Below are 15,721 nucleotides of genomic sequence, written 5' to 3'. Positions count from 1 at the left end.
CCATACATAATTTATTATAAATTTCAGCTTAATATGCATGCTAATGTATTTTATTATTGATTAAAGATTTAAAATGAAATATTTAAAAAAATTACAGTTTAACCCCTTTTAAGGATGCTTATTATACTGCACTTTTTTTATAATGTACTCCATTGTTATGTTATACTTTTTTATGGAAAAGAGTAAGGGAAAGTAAGGCCATCCCTGTTATTAACTGTCTTCTCCATTCCGCTTACAACGCTCAGTAGCAGGTACAGAAGTGATGATGATTCGAGAGCATTATATGAGCCTGACTCCAAGGAAGATTAGGGATGTTTTCACTGTGCACCATTTTACCATATATTTACCATACTGTGCTCACTAATGGATTAAAGGAGAGAACCTATTTACAATACTATTGTCAAGAAAAACTGTTTTAATTAATATTAAGCAAAAAATTAGATTACCTATATAATATTTAAATATAGATAGTACTGGTTGTTTCTTTAAACTTTCTTTAATATCCTTTATGGAACAGAAAGTCTGATGGTATTGGTCAAATGGTACAAAGTTTCAGGATAAAATGAGACCTAATGTACCACATGGGGACAATAGTTACAATAATGTAATGTATGCATGAAATTGGCTAAGAGGATAGATCTTACACACACACACACACACACACACACACACACACACACACCCCACTGCACATGGTAACTGTGTAGAGGTGAGAGATACGTTAATTAAAATAAAGTATGTCTGTTGAAAGATTTTAATTATGTCATTTCAGCAATTCCTTAGGAACCAAAAAATGCAACATATGCAATCCTTGTGTTTGCTGCTACGTTTCAGTCTGACCAAACGGGCTTTTTGTTTGTTTGTTTTTTGCTGTTAAAAAGAAAAAGAGTAGAGGAAAACTTTTTATGGTGTTTTGTTAAATGAAACACTATCAATTTAATAAAAAAAAAACTAGGATCAAATTAAATCTGTTTTATGCTACCTGACTCACCTACATGGCTCAAGAGAACCACTGCTCATTTTAAAATACATGAACTCCTGCTACAACTCACCCCAAGGGTACTGTTTACAGTTGCCAGAGAAGGAAGCAGCTTTGTCATCAATCTATGCTTACGGTTTGGACCTTCCTCTCTGGTGGAGTTCACGATTTTTATTACTTTTTTTTCTCTTTGTTCATGATGTCTTAATCTAGTTAGAAGTTTTCTCATTGGTAGAGTGGTGATGGTAGTGTCTTTTACAGTATAGCTTTAAGATAATTCCCATGAGTACCTAACTAGTTCATTCTAGATGCCCCCAAATTGTTAACAGCTTTTGTCATTTGCCCTTAAAAACTATTGGAGTAAATTCATCCTTTTAAGGATGTGCAATTGAGTTATCTAGTATATTCTTTTCTATATACATTTTCTGATAAAAAGTTTTTAAAATTTCTCCAGAAAAGTTAATATTTTTTAAAATTATGTAATTTAAAGAATTCCTAGATTGTTCTAAATTACACATTGGAGATACATTTTTCCTGACAGTGTATCAACTAGTTTTATAGAGTTGCATTGGAAGTATGTGAAATGATGTCCCTGTATTCATGCTGGACCACTTGGTGTATGTGTTTGTATCTGTGTGTGTGTGTGTTTGTGTATGCACAAATGTATCTTCTAATCCTAAAGTGAAAAATTTATCAGTTGTTTTGCTTCATAATGAAAAAGTTATTTTTGGAAAAAGGGTTCTTAACTTTGATTTCATAGATAAAGTGGTTCATAGATGGCTTCTAAGGGCCTGGTGAATATTTCGAAATTATATTCTATTGTGTGAACTCTGAGAGTGTATATAATTTTAGATTGTATAGATATATAATTTTCTGATTTGACCATTCATACCTTTCATCAGATTCTCAAAACTTTCTCAAGCCATTGGTTTAAAAGGATCAAACATAACTTTGGTTTTTAAGTAGCTGGTTCAGAAGTTTAACATACTTGAGGCATTTTGAAGGCTAGTTTTATAATTGGAGCAATTATAAAGGAACAGAGTATTATAGACATTATTTAGCAAATCATGTTAAGGTTTGTTTTTGTCTCAAAACTTTCTTCATCATTATATTCTTCTGTCCAGGTCATCCTTACTGGCATGCTCTTTATCATAATGTCATAATTGATAAAGTTGTCTCCTACTTCATTGGTAATATTAGAAACACCCCACAAATAACCCATTGAAAAGCAGTAAAACCATTATTAGGATCATATTAGTTATTAGTTAAAGTTATTAGCATTGTTACTGTTTTTGTTGTTTTACCTATCTTGAGATAAAGTACTGTAAATATAACAGCTATTGCCAAGTTTATGAAAACAAAGAAAAAGTTACACTCAGTGGGCTGAGTTGAATAAAGAGGAAAATATACACTTGTGAATTAATCACACAAACATCCAGGTTGAAAAATTTCCTGGAATAGTGTAATGTAGTGAAAAGAAAATAGTATTTAGACTCAAAAGATTTGTATTGAAGGTTTATGTTGTCATTAGGAAAAATATGGTGTCCAATTTTCTGAGGATACTCACAGTTTATGTCTGTTACCCTGACATAGTTAATAACATCAGTCTCTTTTATTCTCAAGAATGTATTGGTTTAGACAAGATATTGTAGGATGACCCCTATTTATTGTGACAACTAATTCTGTTTTCATAAGAATTAAGTGTGCATGATACAGTTAGTTTTTCTTTGTTGTTTTAGCTGGTAAAAACTTATGTATGAGAAGGTTTTTTGTAATCGAAAAATCATTGTAAGAACTGTAAAGAGATATATAGGCTGGGCACAGTGACTCACGCCTGTAATCCAAGTACTTTGGGAGGCTGAGGTGGATGAATCATGAGGTCAGGAGTTCAAGACCAGCCTGGCCAAGATGGTGAAACCCCGTCTCTACTAAAACTACAAAAATTAGCCTGCACCATGGTGGCAAGTGCCTGTAATCCCAGCTACTCTGGAGGGTGAGGCAGGAGAATCGCTTGAACCTGGGCGGCAGAGGTTGCAGTGAGCAGAGATTGTGCCACTGTACTCCAGCCTGGGCAACCAAAAAATAAAAATAAAAAAAAGAGAGATATAAATATGTTTGTATTCATTTGGGCAAAGTGAATAAGGTGACTCTATAAAATAGAGTAGTTTTATTTTTATCATATCACTCTTAAAGAAATTAGCATTAGTGTTTTATGGATTACTTGTGTAATGTTCATTTTTCCAAAGTGTGTTGTGCGGAAATCAACTCACAGACCATGACAACGAGCAATAAACTTTGACTTTGCCTGTGATAAGGATAAGAGATAGATTTCATTGAATTAAAATTCAATGGGTTTACTAAACTGAGTGAGAAAATGGAAGAATTATTTTGTAGTTTCATCAATGTTCAATTCAGTTTTGAATGTTCTTCAGTTTATTCTCTTTATCATCTTTGAGGTACCTCATGCCTTTCTATTAGCTTTGAAAATGAAAATAATTTATTATTTCTGTAAGTCATTATCAGCAATCACAATTTTAATGTTCTTCCCTATTAATTTGATCTTAAGTGTGCAATTCTCAAACACTTCTGTGCGGCTCTATTCATGAATCCTGTTTTATTTCAGAAGATTTATTTTATTTCTATAAAATGGTTGCACCTTTGCTTTTAAAATTTCTTCCTGGACAGCTACTGGAGGACTTGTATTAATTTGAAACAAAAGAAAACAAAACTGGCGGGGCGCGGTGGCTCAAGCCTTTAATCCCAGCACTTTGGGAGGCCGAGAGGGGCGGATCACGAGATCAGGAGATCGAGACCATCCTGGCTAACATGGTGAAACCCAGTCTCTACTAAGAAATACAAAAAACTAGGCATGCGAGGTGGCAGGCGCCTGTATTCCCAGCTACTCGGGAGGCTGAGGCAGGAGAATGGCATAAACCCAGGAGGCGGAGCTTGCATTGAGCTGAGATCTGGCCACTGCACTCCAGCCTGGGCAACAGAGTGAGACTCCATCTCAAAAAAGAGAAAAAAAGAAAAGAAAACCAATTTTTACAGTAGCCAATGAGTTTCTAACCGCAGGGTCCCTTTATCAATAGCGAGAAGAAACTTATTCTGCCTAAATCTGAGAAGTCTTTAACTCACCATCAGGAGGACTACAAAACCTTGGCAAGCAAGAGTCACCTTACCATATGGAACTTTTAAATATGTAGTTTCTGGGACAAGATGTTAAGGGATAATAATTGCTACTTTGCGGGGTTATTAAAATCATTAAAAGATAATGTATATGAAAGTATCTGGCTAGTAACCTGCAATTTTGAGTAGATACTCAATAGCTATTAGTTGAGTTAATGAGCAAGATCTGGGAAGAATGAAGAGTCAAGGGAATAAATCCTACCAAATAATGCTCTTTCTTTTATTTTTTTCTATGCCAGCCAAGACCCACTCCCTTAAAGATTAGTACAAATGTCCATGAATAAAAGTTCATTTGACTGACTCGGATAGTCATTTTTACAAGCTTATGTGTCTTTCCAATCATTCAAATTTTTTTAACTTCCAAAATCTGAAATTGAAGATTCTGAACCACCTAGATTAGGATTTGAGGTCACCAAAAGACTCAATTTTACTATCTCCATCTACTGGCAGGGAGGAACTATATCCAAGCATCTGGACTGGCATAGAAAAGAGGAGAAAGAACATTTAAAAGGTAAGCGAAACGTATATTTTTATTTACTCTGAATTTTTAAGCTTTGCTTATCAGAAACTCTGTTGTACTTTCATGTAATTAAGGTTGATACACTGAACCATATTAGAGCAAGAGAATTTGTTTAGGAAGTATAATGCTCTTATCTGATTCTTCAACATCAGCAAGTGTGGATGTGAATGCCTTCCTCTCATAATGAGAGTACTTTCTGTCTTTGCACTTAATAAGTTTCCATGTAGTCATTCCAATGCCCTCTTACTGTATATTCCTAATAATTTTTAAACTGCAAAAATGTCTACATTCCCACTTCTGTATATTCTCTGACATGTTAGAGATAATTTTTCCTGGCAAATTATTTTTATTACCATGATTTGGAAAGAGTAGAAGTATGTTTCTCAAAGTTGAATTTATTATTCTGTTGTTTCTTATATTTTTTCATTGTCTGTTTATAATTATTTCAATTGGGCAGAAAGAACTAAATAAGTTTCTTCTTAATTGACCAGTAATAATTATATCAGTTCTTTTTAAAATTGGTATTTTGCTTCTCCCTCAAAAATCTTGAAATTGCCTTGGTTTACTTTTCACTATGATCAAATGTTGCAGTATGATAACTGCTATAAAAGAAATGCTTTGATGGTTTATGTGGTTGTGCAGTAATGGATCTTTACATTTAAATCATGTATTTTAAATAGTTTCATATTTTAAGTCTTACATTATGCATTATGCATATCTCTCTTTAAAAAGCCATATCTACACTTGAGAAAAGAAGTAAAAGACATTTGTCAAGATAATTAGTACTATTCCTATTGCTGCAATTAAATAAGTATGATTTGTGCATTTTTTTTCCAATTAGTTTTCTCCTCTGCACCCCGTGTCAGGTGTTTGTCCATACCTTTGCTTGCTTTCTTTAGGTAGTGGTACAATTCTTTTAGAGGGATGGATGGATTTATAAGGAACATAGTGGAGAGTTTTCAGCTACAGAATTAGATTTCATGGAAAAGAATTGTCAAGGAAATGGTTTTCCAACATGTCAGTTCATTTGCTCAAAGGTCGTGAATGCAGCCGCTCCATTTGCTGGGTAGGGGATTACACTCACATAAACAGTGCAAATGCCATAAAGGAGGACACTCAAATCTTCTTGTGGCATCTGACAATGTCCAGTGTGACAGATAACTCTTGAAAGTTGGTCCTGAGATCAGAAGTCAAGGAAGTAGGTATTTTTCAATAATGTTGAAGGACCTAGTGATAATGGGGTGTTAGAGAATAATCTCACCTTGCTAATAGAACTTCTGATGAACCTCATAAAGTCAGTTCAGTCCCTATTTTGAATAAAAGCATATGCCTTCTCGAATCTATTCCATTCTGTTTCAACTCCTCTTTTAGTCCCCTGTCCCTTGATCTTCAGATCAATTTTAAAGCTGTTGTCATAAAGCTAGCTGTTGCTGAAGAATACTGCTAGTTGTTATAATCAAGCCCATTCTAGAATAAAGGATACTTAAAATCTTCATGTTTAAGCTTTTCACTCTTTTTTTTTTTATAGATCAGCTAGATGATAAAAATAATGTGCACTGCAGTGGAATAACAGCACAATTGGGTATTCTCATTGGTATTAAAAATGTCTTTGCTTTGAAAAATAAAATTTAAGCAACGCTTCTTCCCACAAACTAGCCAAGCTTTCTTACTACTTTATGGTTTTAATTTCTTTAAAAACCTGATGTTTATATTTTTTGTATTTTTACATCACTTTAAGATTGACAGAAATTGTTCCTGACTTGACAAAAATTGTTCCAGGTCGAGATTGTGGGGTAGGGGGGAATTTTTCTAGCAGGGCTGAATGAATAGGGTGTTCATGAGCATATTTTGTTTAAACTTAGCCTATGAGGGGCTAAGTATCATGTCCCAGGATAATTGCCCTTTATTTATACCTGATAGAGTTATGTGGAATTGCTGCTGAAACCAAACATCTTGCAACAAATATAACTTCTAAATTTCAAATATCATGTATGGAATTGTAAACACTTTATCACTTATTGACATTATTTAATCACATAAGGTAGAAGGACATGATTTGTATAGAAGTGACCTAATTTAGTATTTTTCTTGCCTTCTATTAGCATTCGTAAGAAAATCGTAAGTTCATCAGATATATGTTATATACATTCACTTTTGAAGCTAAAATGCTAAATGTAATGGGAAGCAGTAAAGTCTCATTTTCAGCATTAATATATTAATCTGAATATAGTAAGACTAAAGCGAATATGTTTCTATTTTCTTATTTTTAAAAATTCATTTGTTTTGCTCAATTCAGAGCTTAAGAGAATTTTTGAAGTATCTTTTAAATATTCATTGAAAGCATAAACTGATGGGCTTATTTGAATTTTTTCTATGAAATAGTAAATTTTTTGGGTTATCTTTTTGTTGTTACTTTCATTGGTAAATTTTAAACATCCTTTTGTCAGAATGTCAGTAGTTTATCTAGGTGTTGTATGCTCACAAAGTAATAGGTAGCTACTTTCCATATTTTAAATTGCTTGTAAATTCTGCTCTGAATATTGTAAATTATATGTCCAACACAGGTAGAAAATTAACAGATGCTTAGTCTCCAAAACATGTGAAATTCTTTATTGAAAATATTTTCCTTAAAGTTGTTTGTTTAAAGGATATATAATGTGAATTTGTGGTTAACCACATTAGCCAGTTTTTGCCACAACAGTATTATTAGATGTAAATGCATTATTCTGTTTCAGATATTTTAGGGTGCCTAGTATTTTATGTGAACTTTCTATATTGAATAATAATTTTAATTCAGTAAGAGAGTTGATTACATATTTTAAAAATCGATAATGAACCTTTAAGGTGAATGCTTCTTTTGTAATATGAATTACTCCTAATTTTTTTCTCCCACATTCTGGTTTTGGCCTCTTTAATGTACAGTTTAACAGAATAAAAAAATTGTAGTATTGCCTAAACATGTTTCACTAAGTGGGGTGTGTAATTGTGTGTGTATGCAATTATATTATTACTAATTGGTATGTAATAAAGGCTTTGAGGAGATTCTGTGTTTATATACTTGGCCATTTATCCTGTTTCATAATAAGTAAGAAGATTATTGCTTATTTTTCTTCCATAATTGAGCCTTCATTTTAAAATGTCATATCCCATTGTATAGAACAAAAATAAGATTATTTTTACCATTACCTTAAGGCAAAAATACCATGTTGTCAAATCATTAACATTTCTATGTCACATGCTTCAGTGCCAGAAAAATTTTATAGATCCTCTCTGCTGAGCCTTTTATGATGCAAACTGGGATATTTTCAAGGACAGAAATAGTGGCACTCGTAATAATAATCGCAGCAGCATAACAGACTTAAATAAGTCTATTCCAGGTAAACCCAAACATATATTCACTATATAATTATTTTGGCTGTAAGTATAGAATGTTCTAACTCTTACTGGCTTAATAATAAAAGTTGTTTATGTATTCACAACACTGAGAAACCTAGAGTTGCAGTGATTTTATTGTGTGATTTGAGATGGGATCTAGCTCCATTTTTCAGTACTACCGCATATCTGCCCACTTTTGTGCATCAACTTTTTCATTAGGCTAGACTCCATTATGATGACTAAATGGCTGCAGAAGTTCAAAATCTCACTTCTATACCCGAAATTGTCTTGTCCCCAACTTTTGGAAAAAAGCCATTGTATTTACTCTGATCGGCCTATCTGAGTGAGTCACACAGTGAGGGAAATGGGCTTATATTGATTTTCCAGGAATACTTCTGGCTAGTGTCAGTTCAACCTTTATTCAGTGGCTACTTCATAGTGGTGTTGAGGGATAGTGAGAAGATGCTGGCTATATTAACATTCCTTCATTGCATATGGAAGCTTTGCTGTGTACTTCCTGAACACAGGCCACCATTTCTTACCAGAGTTCATAGACAACAGACTAATGGTCGAGTTCCTGTACTTCTTAGTAGATTCATGAGAACCTCAAAGTGTTTTTTAAAGACAGCATCAAGTCAAAGAAATGACAAAATTTCCACTAAGTTGCTACTTTTCCTCCTTCTTTAATTAAGTTGTAGAAGGAAATCAGAAATTTGAAATCACTGTCTAAAAACCACTGCTTCTTGCTTAATCAATTTGATGTTTGTAAAATCAGAAGGTTTATACAGATGACCAATGATGTGTTATATCTTACATATATCTTCTTTCTCATGACATCAGAAAATCTAGTATTTTGGGTAAATTTTCTCTCTCATTCCATTTGAATTAAACAGAATATGATGGCCAGTGTTTTTCCATTTACTTATATACTGATTTGTAATTATTTTATACAAATATCATTTCATTTGAACTTTAAATCAACCTGTGATTATCTCCAGTTTATCAAAAAAAAAAAAAAACCCTCAGATATCAAGTGGCTTGCCTAAAATAACAGATTTTATTATCAAATGGATCATATTTTACAGTTTAGATAAAATAATGACTATAACTGTGGCATTCGCAAGGTGTGGTACATTATAAAATGTGTTATATTTTCAAAATAAGTAGGTATATGAAGAAAATAGCAAATCTCAATAATGCATACTCTAAGTCCTACCACTTTCTGCTGAAATATGTTTGTAGGTTATTACGGATGAGCTTTGAGTAACACATCAAATGTAGACTAAGGGACTTTATTAGGGTCTATAAATTGTAAATCATATTATCTTTATCATATACAGTGTCTGGAAGTTCAGGAGTAAAGGATGAATTGTTGAAGTAATACGTAAAATTGTTTTCTGCCACATTTGTATAATGTCAAGTTTCTCTAGAGTATCAATAGGTATTAGGTGGTGCCATGTGCCAAGAACAAGTTATGGGCTTCAGTAAATACAGCTGACCTTTTAGGAATTGTAGTGTGGTAGAAAAGTGAATCCATACATTATGATTAAAATATTCACTCCAAAAGGGAATGTACACCGGGGATCAACTGTTGCCTTCCAAAAGAGGTAACATCTGAAACTGGCTCGTTTACTAGTATAGCTGGTCTAGGAATGAAATCAAATTACAACCCTAGAGGTTATCGCATGAAGAGGACAGGGCTTCGTTTTTAAGCACCTGTGGAAGTACTTGAAACATAATAGGTTCACAATATATAATTTTTGGTTATTTCTTTCCTTCAGGAATAAAATGGTAACTGTCTTCTGGGATAAGCTCAGAAGCCTCAGCTGGACATATTCTAAATAACTGGAATAGTCCCGTGATTTACTGAATATAGCAATCACTTTCTTTTACTTTTCCTTAAGGAACATTTGTTTGTGTGAGTGGTAAATAGTCGGAGGTAAGCAACACTAGCTTTGTTGCTTGTTCTACTTTGCTATTGTCTTAAAGATACAGGAAATGATGATAAAGCAGAAACTAAAGTCGGTTTTCCCTCTAGCCCATCATCATACTTTTACATTAATAGAATTTGAAATATTAAGCTTGCAAATGGAATAAATCTATATAGTTTGAAATTGATGGAGAGAGATTTGTTTGCTTTGTGGACCTCAAGTATACCTTATCTCTACAAAATCAAATAAGATTAGGATGAAATTACTCTGGATTTCCTAGGCAAAAACACACCAGCTCATGGAGTCAGTGAAACTATATATATATATATATATATATATATATATATATATATATATATATATATATATATTTATATATATGTCAATGATTTTAACTAACAGTTGTTAAAAATGAATTTTGTTAGTTGAGAATTAAGAAGATTGAAAGCAGATGCAGAAATAGCTATATCCACAAACTAGCAACATTAGGATATAGAAAAGTTATCACAGGTGAAAAAAACAGTGAGCACAGCAAAACACAAATTAAATGGGTGAATGTGTGTATTATCAGTTTATAGAGTAAGAATGGGAAATACATGCATCTCACTCTAAGAGAAATGCATTTTTACATAGTTTGAAAATAACACATATTCGCAAGCAAATACATCCAAAATGTCGCAGGACATTTGTGAGGCAGATCTGTTTACTGGTGACACGTTGATACAGTCTTGCCTACGTGAAACAGAGGAGCAGAATCTACAACTGCCAAACTAAACCAAGATTAGAGACCTAATTCTTTTTACCTAATTTTAATCTGATATTTCTTTTCTGCTAAAATCAATGTAAAACATTAACATAAAGACATACATGATTTTTTAGGCATTGTATATTATACAGAAACTTCCTCATTAGTGTTATCTTTATTAATAATGTAGCATTTTGAAGGATTATAATTTGAATTGCATTTTATGATTCTCTCACTACCACCTTTGTTCACCCATAATAAATATTTCTTTAAAGAAATCACGAGTATGTAATGCATGGTAAACACTATAGAATTGCATTGATTTTAAGTGCTAAAATGACTACTTACAGATGCATAGTGATTCTATGTGACTGAATTGTATATTTACATATATAGTCAACAAGTTTACAGTATTTATGTTGTTATTCTCTCTTTTCCTTTTTTAAATTTTTTATTCATTTTAGTTTTCAGTACCTCTACCTTAAGAGTGGTTGTGTATAGTAATCTGAATTTGTCTATAATTATAATTTTTAAAATGTAGCCTTTATACATATTTTCATTTTTCTTGTCAAGCTCATTATCTAAGATGTACAAGATTGATTCTTGTTAAAGTATACAAGTATGCAAGGATCATATGATAAATATTTTAGTGATTTGACTATAAACATTTGTGGGGTTTTTTTGGTAATTTGAGTATACTGTCTTGGATATAGGAAAAGCAAATGTTCAATAAAATATTCTCAAGTGGGTACTTTTCTCATCCCTAAAATACTAGTAAAGTTATATGTTCAAAAAATGACTGTTAAAACAACAGAATATAAGCACAGAGTTTTAATTTGGTAAACTTAATGTTTGTTGCTTTTTCTTTCTTCTTCTGATTATAGGCCTAGTTGCTTAAGTGAGATTTACATAAAACTTTGACAGTCATCTGCAAATCATAAGTGTTTGGTGGCAAACCTCCTTGCATTTCAAGGTGATTTTTTTGGGAGCAGCAATTTAACTTAAAAGAAAATTTACATTTTTTTTAACCACAAATAAGGCCCAGATTTTCAGTCTTTAAATTATGTTTAATTATAGTCTAATTGAATAGTGAATTATAAAGGGAAAAAAAAAGATGTAAACACAAACTTAAGTATATATATTTTAGCCATGCACTTTATGACTGAAGATATAAAAATAGAATTCAGATCTTTTAATAGCCATGTAGTTTTCTCAATTATATGCCAAACACTGTAATGAGTGCCTTGGATAAAAGGCATTTGTTTTGAAGCAAAATAAGGTAGAGGCTAGATTTTAATAAATCTGATTGGAAAAAAATAATTCATCGAAAATACTAGTTGCCAAGATGAGAAGGACTATTGATATAAATTACTATAAGTACCTCTGAAATATGTACATTATTGGAAGAAACTTCGGACAGTAGGGAGAAACTCATTTTTAAAAGAAATATTTGAAAATAGTTAATGAATTTAAGTTTCAAGAGTTTATGATCATTACTTTCTTTTTAATTTTTTTTTTTTTTAATTTTTGAGGCAAGGTCTTGCTCTGTCATCAAGGCTGTAGTGCAGTGGTGCCATTACAGCTCACTGCAGCCTCAACCTCCTAGGCTTAATAGGCTTAAGTGATCCTTCCACTTCAGCTTCCCAAGTAGCTGGGACTGAAGGCACATGCTGCCATGTCCAGCTAATTTTTGTATTTTTTTCTAGTGACAAGGTTTCACCATGTTGCCCAGGCTGGTCTCAAACTCCTAAGCTTAAGGGATCCATCTACCTCTATCTCCCAAAATGCTGGGATTACAGACAGGAGCCACAGTGTCTGGGCCGAGCATTATTTTCTTTTTCTGTTTTTTTTTTTTTTTTTTTTTTTTTTTTTTTTTTTGAGACGGAGTTTCGCTCTGTCGCCCAGGCTGGAGTGCAGTGGCCTGCTCTCCGCTCACTGCAAGCTCCGCCTCCTGGGTTCACGCCATTCTCCTGCCTCAGCCTCCCGTGTAGCTGGGATTACAGGCGCCCGCCACCGGGCCCGGCTAATTTTTGTATTTTTAGTAGAGACGGGGTTTCACCGTGTTAGCCAGGGTGGTCTCAATCTCCTGACCTCGGGATCCGCCCGTCTTGGCTTCCCAAAGTGCTGGGATTACAGGCGTGAGCCGCCACGCCTGGCCTATTTTCTTAATAAAATTTGTCTATGTGGAGAATTCCTCTCACTTTATAATTCCTTCTATATTCTTAGGAGATACACTGGTGCTAAATAATATGCATAGAAAAGGTGTTGATTATTTTATATATATTATTACAGCCAATATCAGTATAAATATTAGCATCTATTAAGAGGAAACATGTTCTGTATAGGGTGCTTACTGCTGAGGAAAAATTTAAGCACTGAGAAGAATGTAGGCATTCAGTTATTTAATTATATCTCATAAATAAAACGTTACAATTATTTGGGGTAATTTAGGATTAAAGAGGTTGTTCTTTAACCTTAATCATAGTCTAACTAATACATGACCCTTGACATTGTGTCTTTCAGGAAGTTTCTTAGAGCAATGTTCTTAAATTGTATCTTATTAATGTGAAATAATGTTAACATATTTTGATTAACATAAATACTAAATGAAAAGTAGCTGCAGTTACTGTAATTAGTGCTGACAATTGTGAGCAAAAAGAAATACCCATAATTCAAACAGCTTTGTGTGCAATAGAAGGTGTATTAGTTTTCTAATATTATGTAAGAAATTTCTACACATTTAGCAGTTTAAAGTATCCTTTATCAACTTCAGTTCTGTCAGTTACAATTCCAGGCATCGTGTGACTGGATTCTTGTTCAGAGTCTTAAAAAGTTCAGATAAAGGTGTCCGCCAGACTAGACTCCTTTCTGGAGGCTGTGGAGAACAGTCTGCTTCCATGCTGACCAGGGTCCTCAATCTTTTAGAACTGAGGTGTTCATTTCCTTGCTGGTTGTCATCCTTAGACTGTTCTCAGCTTCTAGAGGCTTCCCACATCCACTGGCACATGGCTTTCTGCATTTTTCAAAGCCGGCAATAAATAATCACCCTCCTGTTGAAGTGTCTCTCACAGTTTGAAATTTCTTTGGGTTTAGGAAGGACCCAGTTTAACTTGTGGGCTCTAACTTGATAAAGTTAGACCCACCCAGATATGATAACTTGAAGTCATCTAACCTAATCATGGGAGTAATATCCCATTAGATTTCACACACTCAAGGAGAGAATTATGAAAGGATGAGGGACAGGGGGAGATCATTTTAGAATTCTGCCATAGTATCATAAAGGAAGTGAGATCACTGGTGCGAAGATAAAAGAAGACACAGAATTTTAAGATACTGAGTAGAGAGAGAATAGGTTGGTGGAAAGGGACTTAGGTTTTTGGAAGTGAAATAAATGGAGAAGAGGAAACGGCAGAAAACTGTAATACAAAGACAAAAGGAAGAAAGAAGAAAAATGTAGGGTTTAATCTAAAATGTCATGATTTCATAGGGCTTAGTAAACTCCATTACACAGCTTGATGGCACATATCCAAAGGCAGTGAATACAATATCTTATTTTGGAGAGTAATTAAGTGTATGTAAGCGAGTGGATGTTGAGGGACAAATTAATGAAAAATGGTGCTTATAAAGTAATGGTAATCTCTCCATGATCTTACTGCAAATACAGTGTTCAGTGTTGTGCAGCATATCTCCAAATTATGAAAACCAATGAGGCACTGCGAAAGACTGTTGTGATATTATGAGTATATAAAAGTTGCACTAAAAAATTGTCAGATATCCTACCATGCACATCACTTCATGTGTTCAAGGTCCAGTCTAAGGCTTTTACTTTTTTAAAAATAAAATAATGTTAGAAATTCAATATGGGATATTTAAAAGTTTTTTCTTTCTCATTGGAAGTTAGCATCCTTAAATGGATTTTTATGGCCTGGAGCCTATAACTAGCCTAGTTCTTACATTTTTTTGTAGTGGTTTAATGACTGCTTATTTTATAACTTATCAGTTGTGGGTTTCATCTCATTATTAAACTTAACTGGTTGAGTATAGGAATACTTCTTTTCTCAGCAGTGCCAGCTTGCCCTTTCCCTCAATTCTCTCCCCAACATTTCAATAAAAAGGATGGAGAGATATTATTAACAGTATGTTTTATGCATTTCATAAATGTGAAAAAATACCTTGCCTAGTAAACTTGGCAGCCATTTTGTACTATACTCTGCTCTTGGAGATTTAAAATTCATATTTGTGTATTCATGCATTGAGAAGTCCTGCAACATTTTTCGGATTTTAATATTTTCATGTACTGCTAATAGATCCCTTATAACAAGAAGCTGAGACCATTATTTTGATCTTGCTTTACTTTTCAGAGTCATTCAAGATTTGAGGTTATTTAGTGATTCCAGTTCATGTGAAGCTCTGAGCTTGTATTGCATGCCATTATTTTCCCCCCAGAAGTTATGGGTCCAAATAATGAGTTGTTATTAAGAACCTTTTGCCAGCTCAGTTTCTAAAGCAATGGTAATAAAAAGAGGTTAGAAGCTATAAATGGTGTGTGGTATGGTATGCTAATTGACATTTCAAAGATCAGTGAGAAAAGCTGAAAACAGTCTTTTCTACTAATCCACTTCTGCCTCTTTTATCCTCACATTTCATTTTCCTCAACTGTCTTAATACCCTTCTTATTTTTCCATATATAAAATTAATGCAAATCTTTGAATAATTAGTTGACTGTAGCTCTGCAGCTCTTATTTTTAAGTTAGGGAATTAAAATCATTATTTGTGTTTTTTAGAATAGAATTATATCTAGTTTATTTTTATTCTAAAATGTCTCATATTTGATAACTTCTCAGAAATTTGAATCTTAACTCAGCTTTATTGTGATTTTAGGACTCCAAAAGAGTGTATAGTTGACATTTCAGTAATTAAATTCCTTGAAAGAGTAATTTGCTATGTTCTTTCAAGTATAAATATGAAACAGGTTTTTATTC

General features: G+C 33.2%; 1 protein-coding gene across 2 annotated transcripts in view; it reads left to right on the top strand.

Moving 5' to 3' along the window:
• PDGFC (platelet derived growth factor C) overlaps positions 1-15,721 on the top strand; it is a 217,801-nt gene that overhangs the window by 106,443 nt on the left and 95,637 nt on the right. The gene's annotated exons all lie outside the window — the stretch shown is intronic.

The sequence above is a fragment of the Rhinopithecus roxellana genome, chromosome 2 (assembly GCF_007565055.1).
Source record: "Rhinopithecus roxellana isolate Shanxi Qingling chromosome 2, ASM756505v1, whole genome shotgun sequence".
In the NCBI taxonomy this organism is placed as follows: domain Eukaryota; kingdom Metazoa; phylum Chordata; class Mammalia; order Primates; family Cercopithecidae; genus Rhinopithecus; species Rhinopithecus roxellana.
The sequence above is the reverse complement of the archived record's forward strand: the minus strand, read 5'-3'. Positions and strand labels throughout refer to the sequence as shown.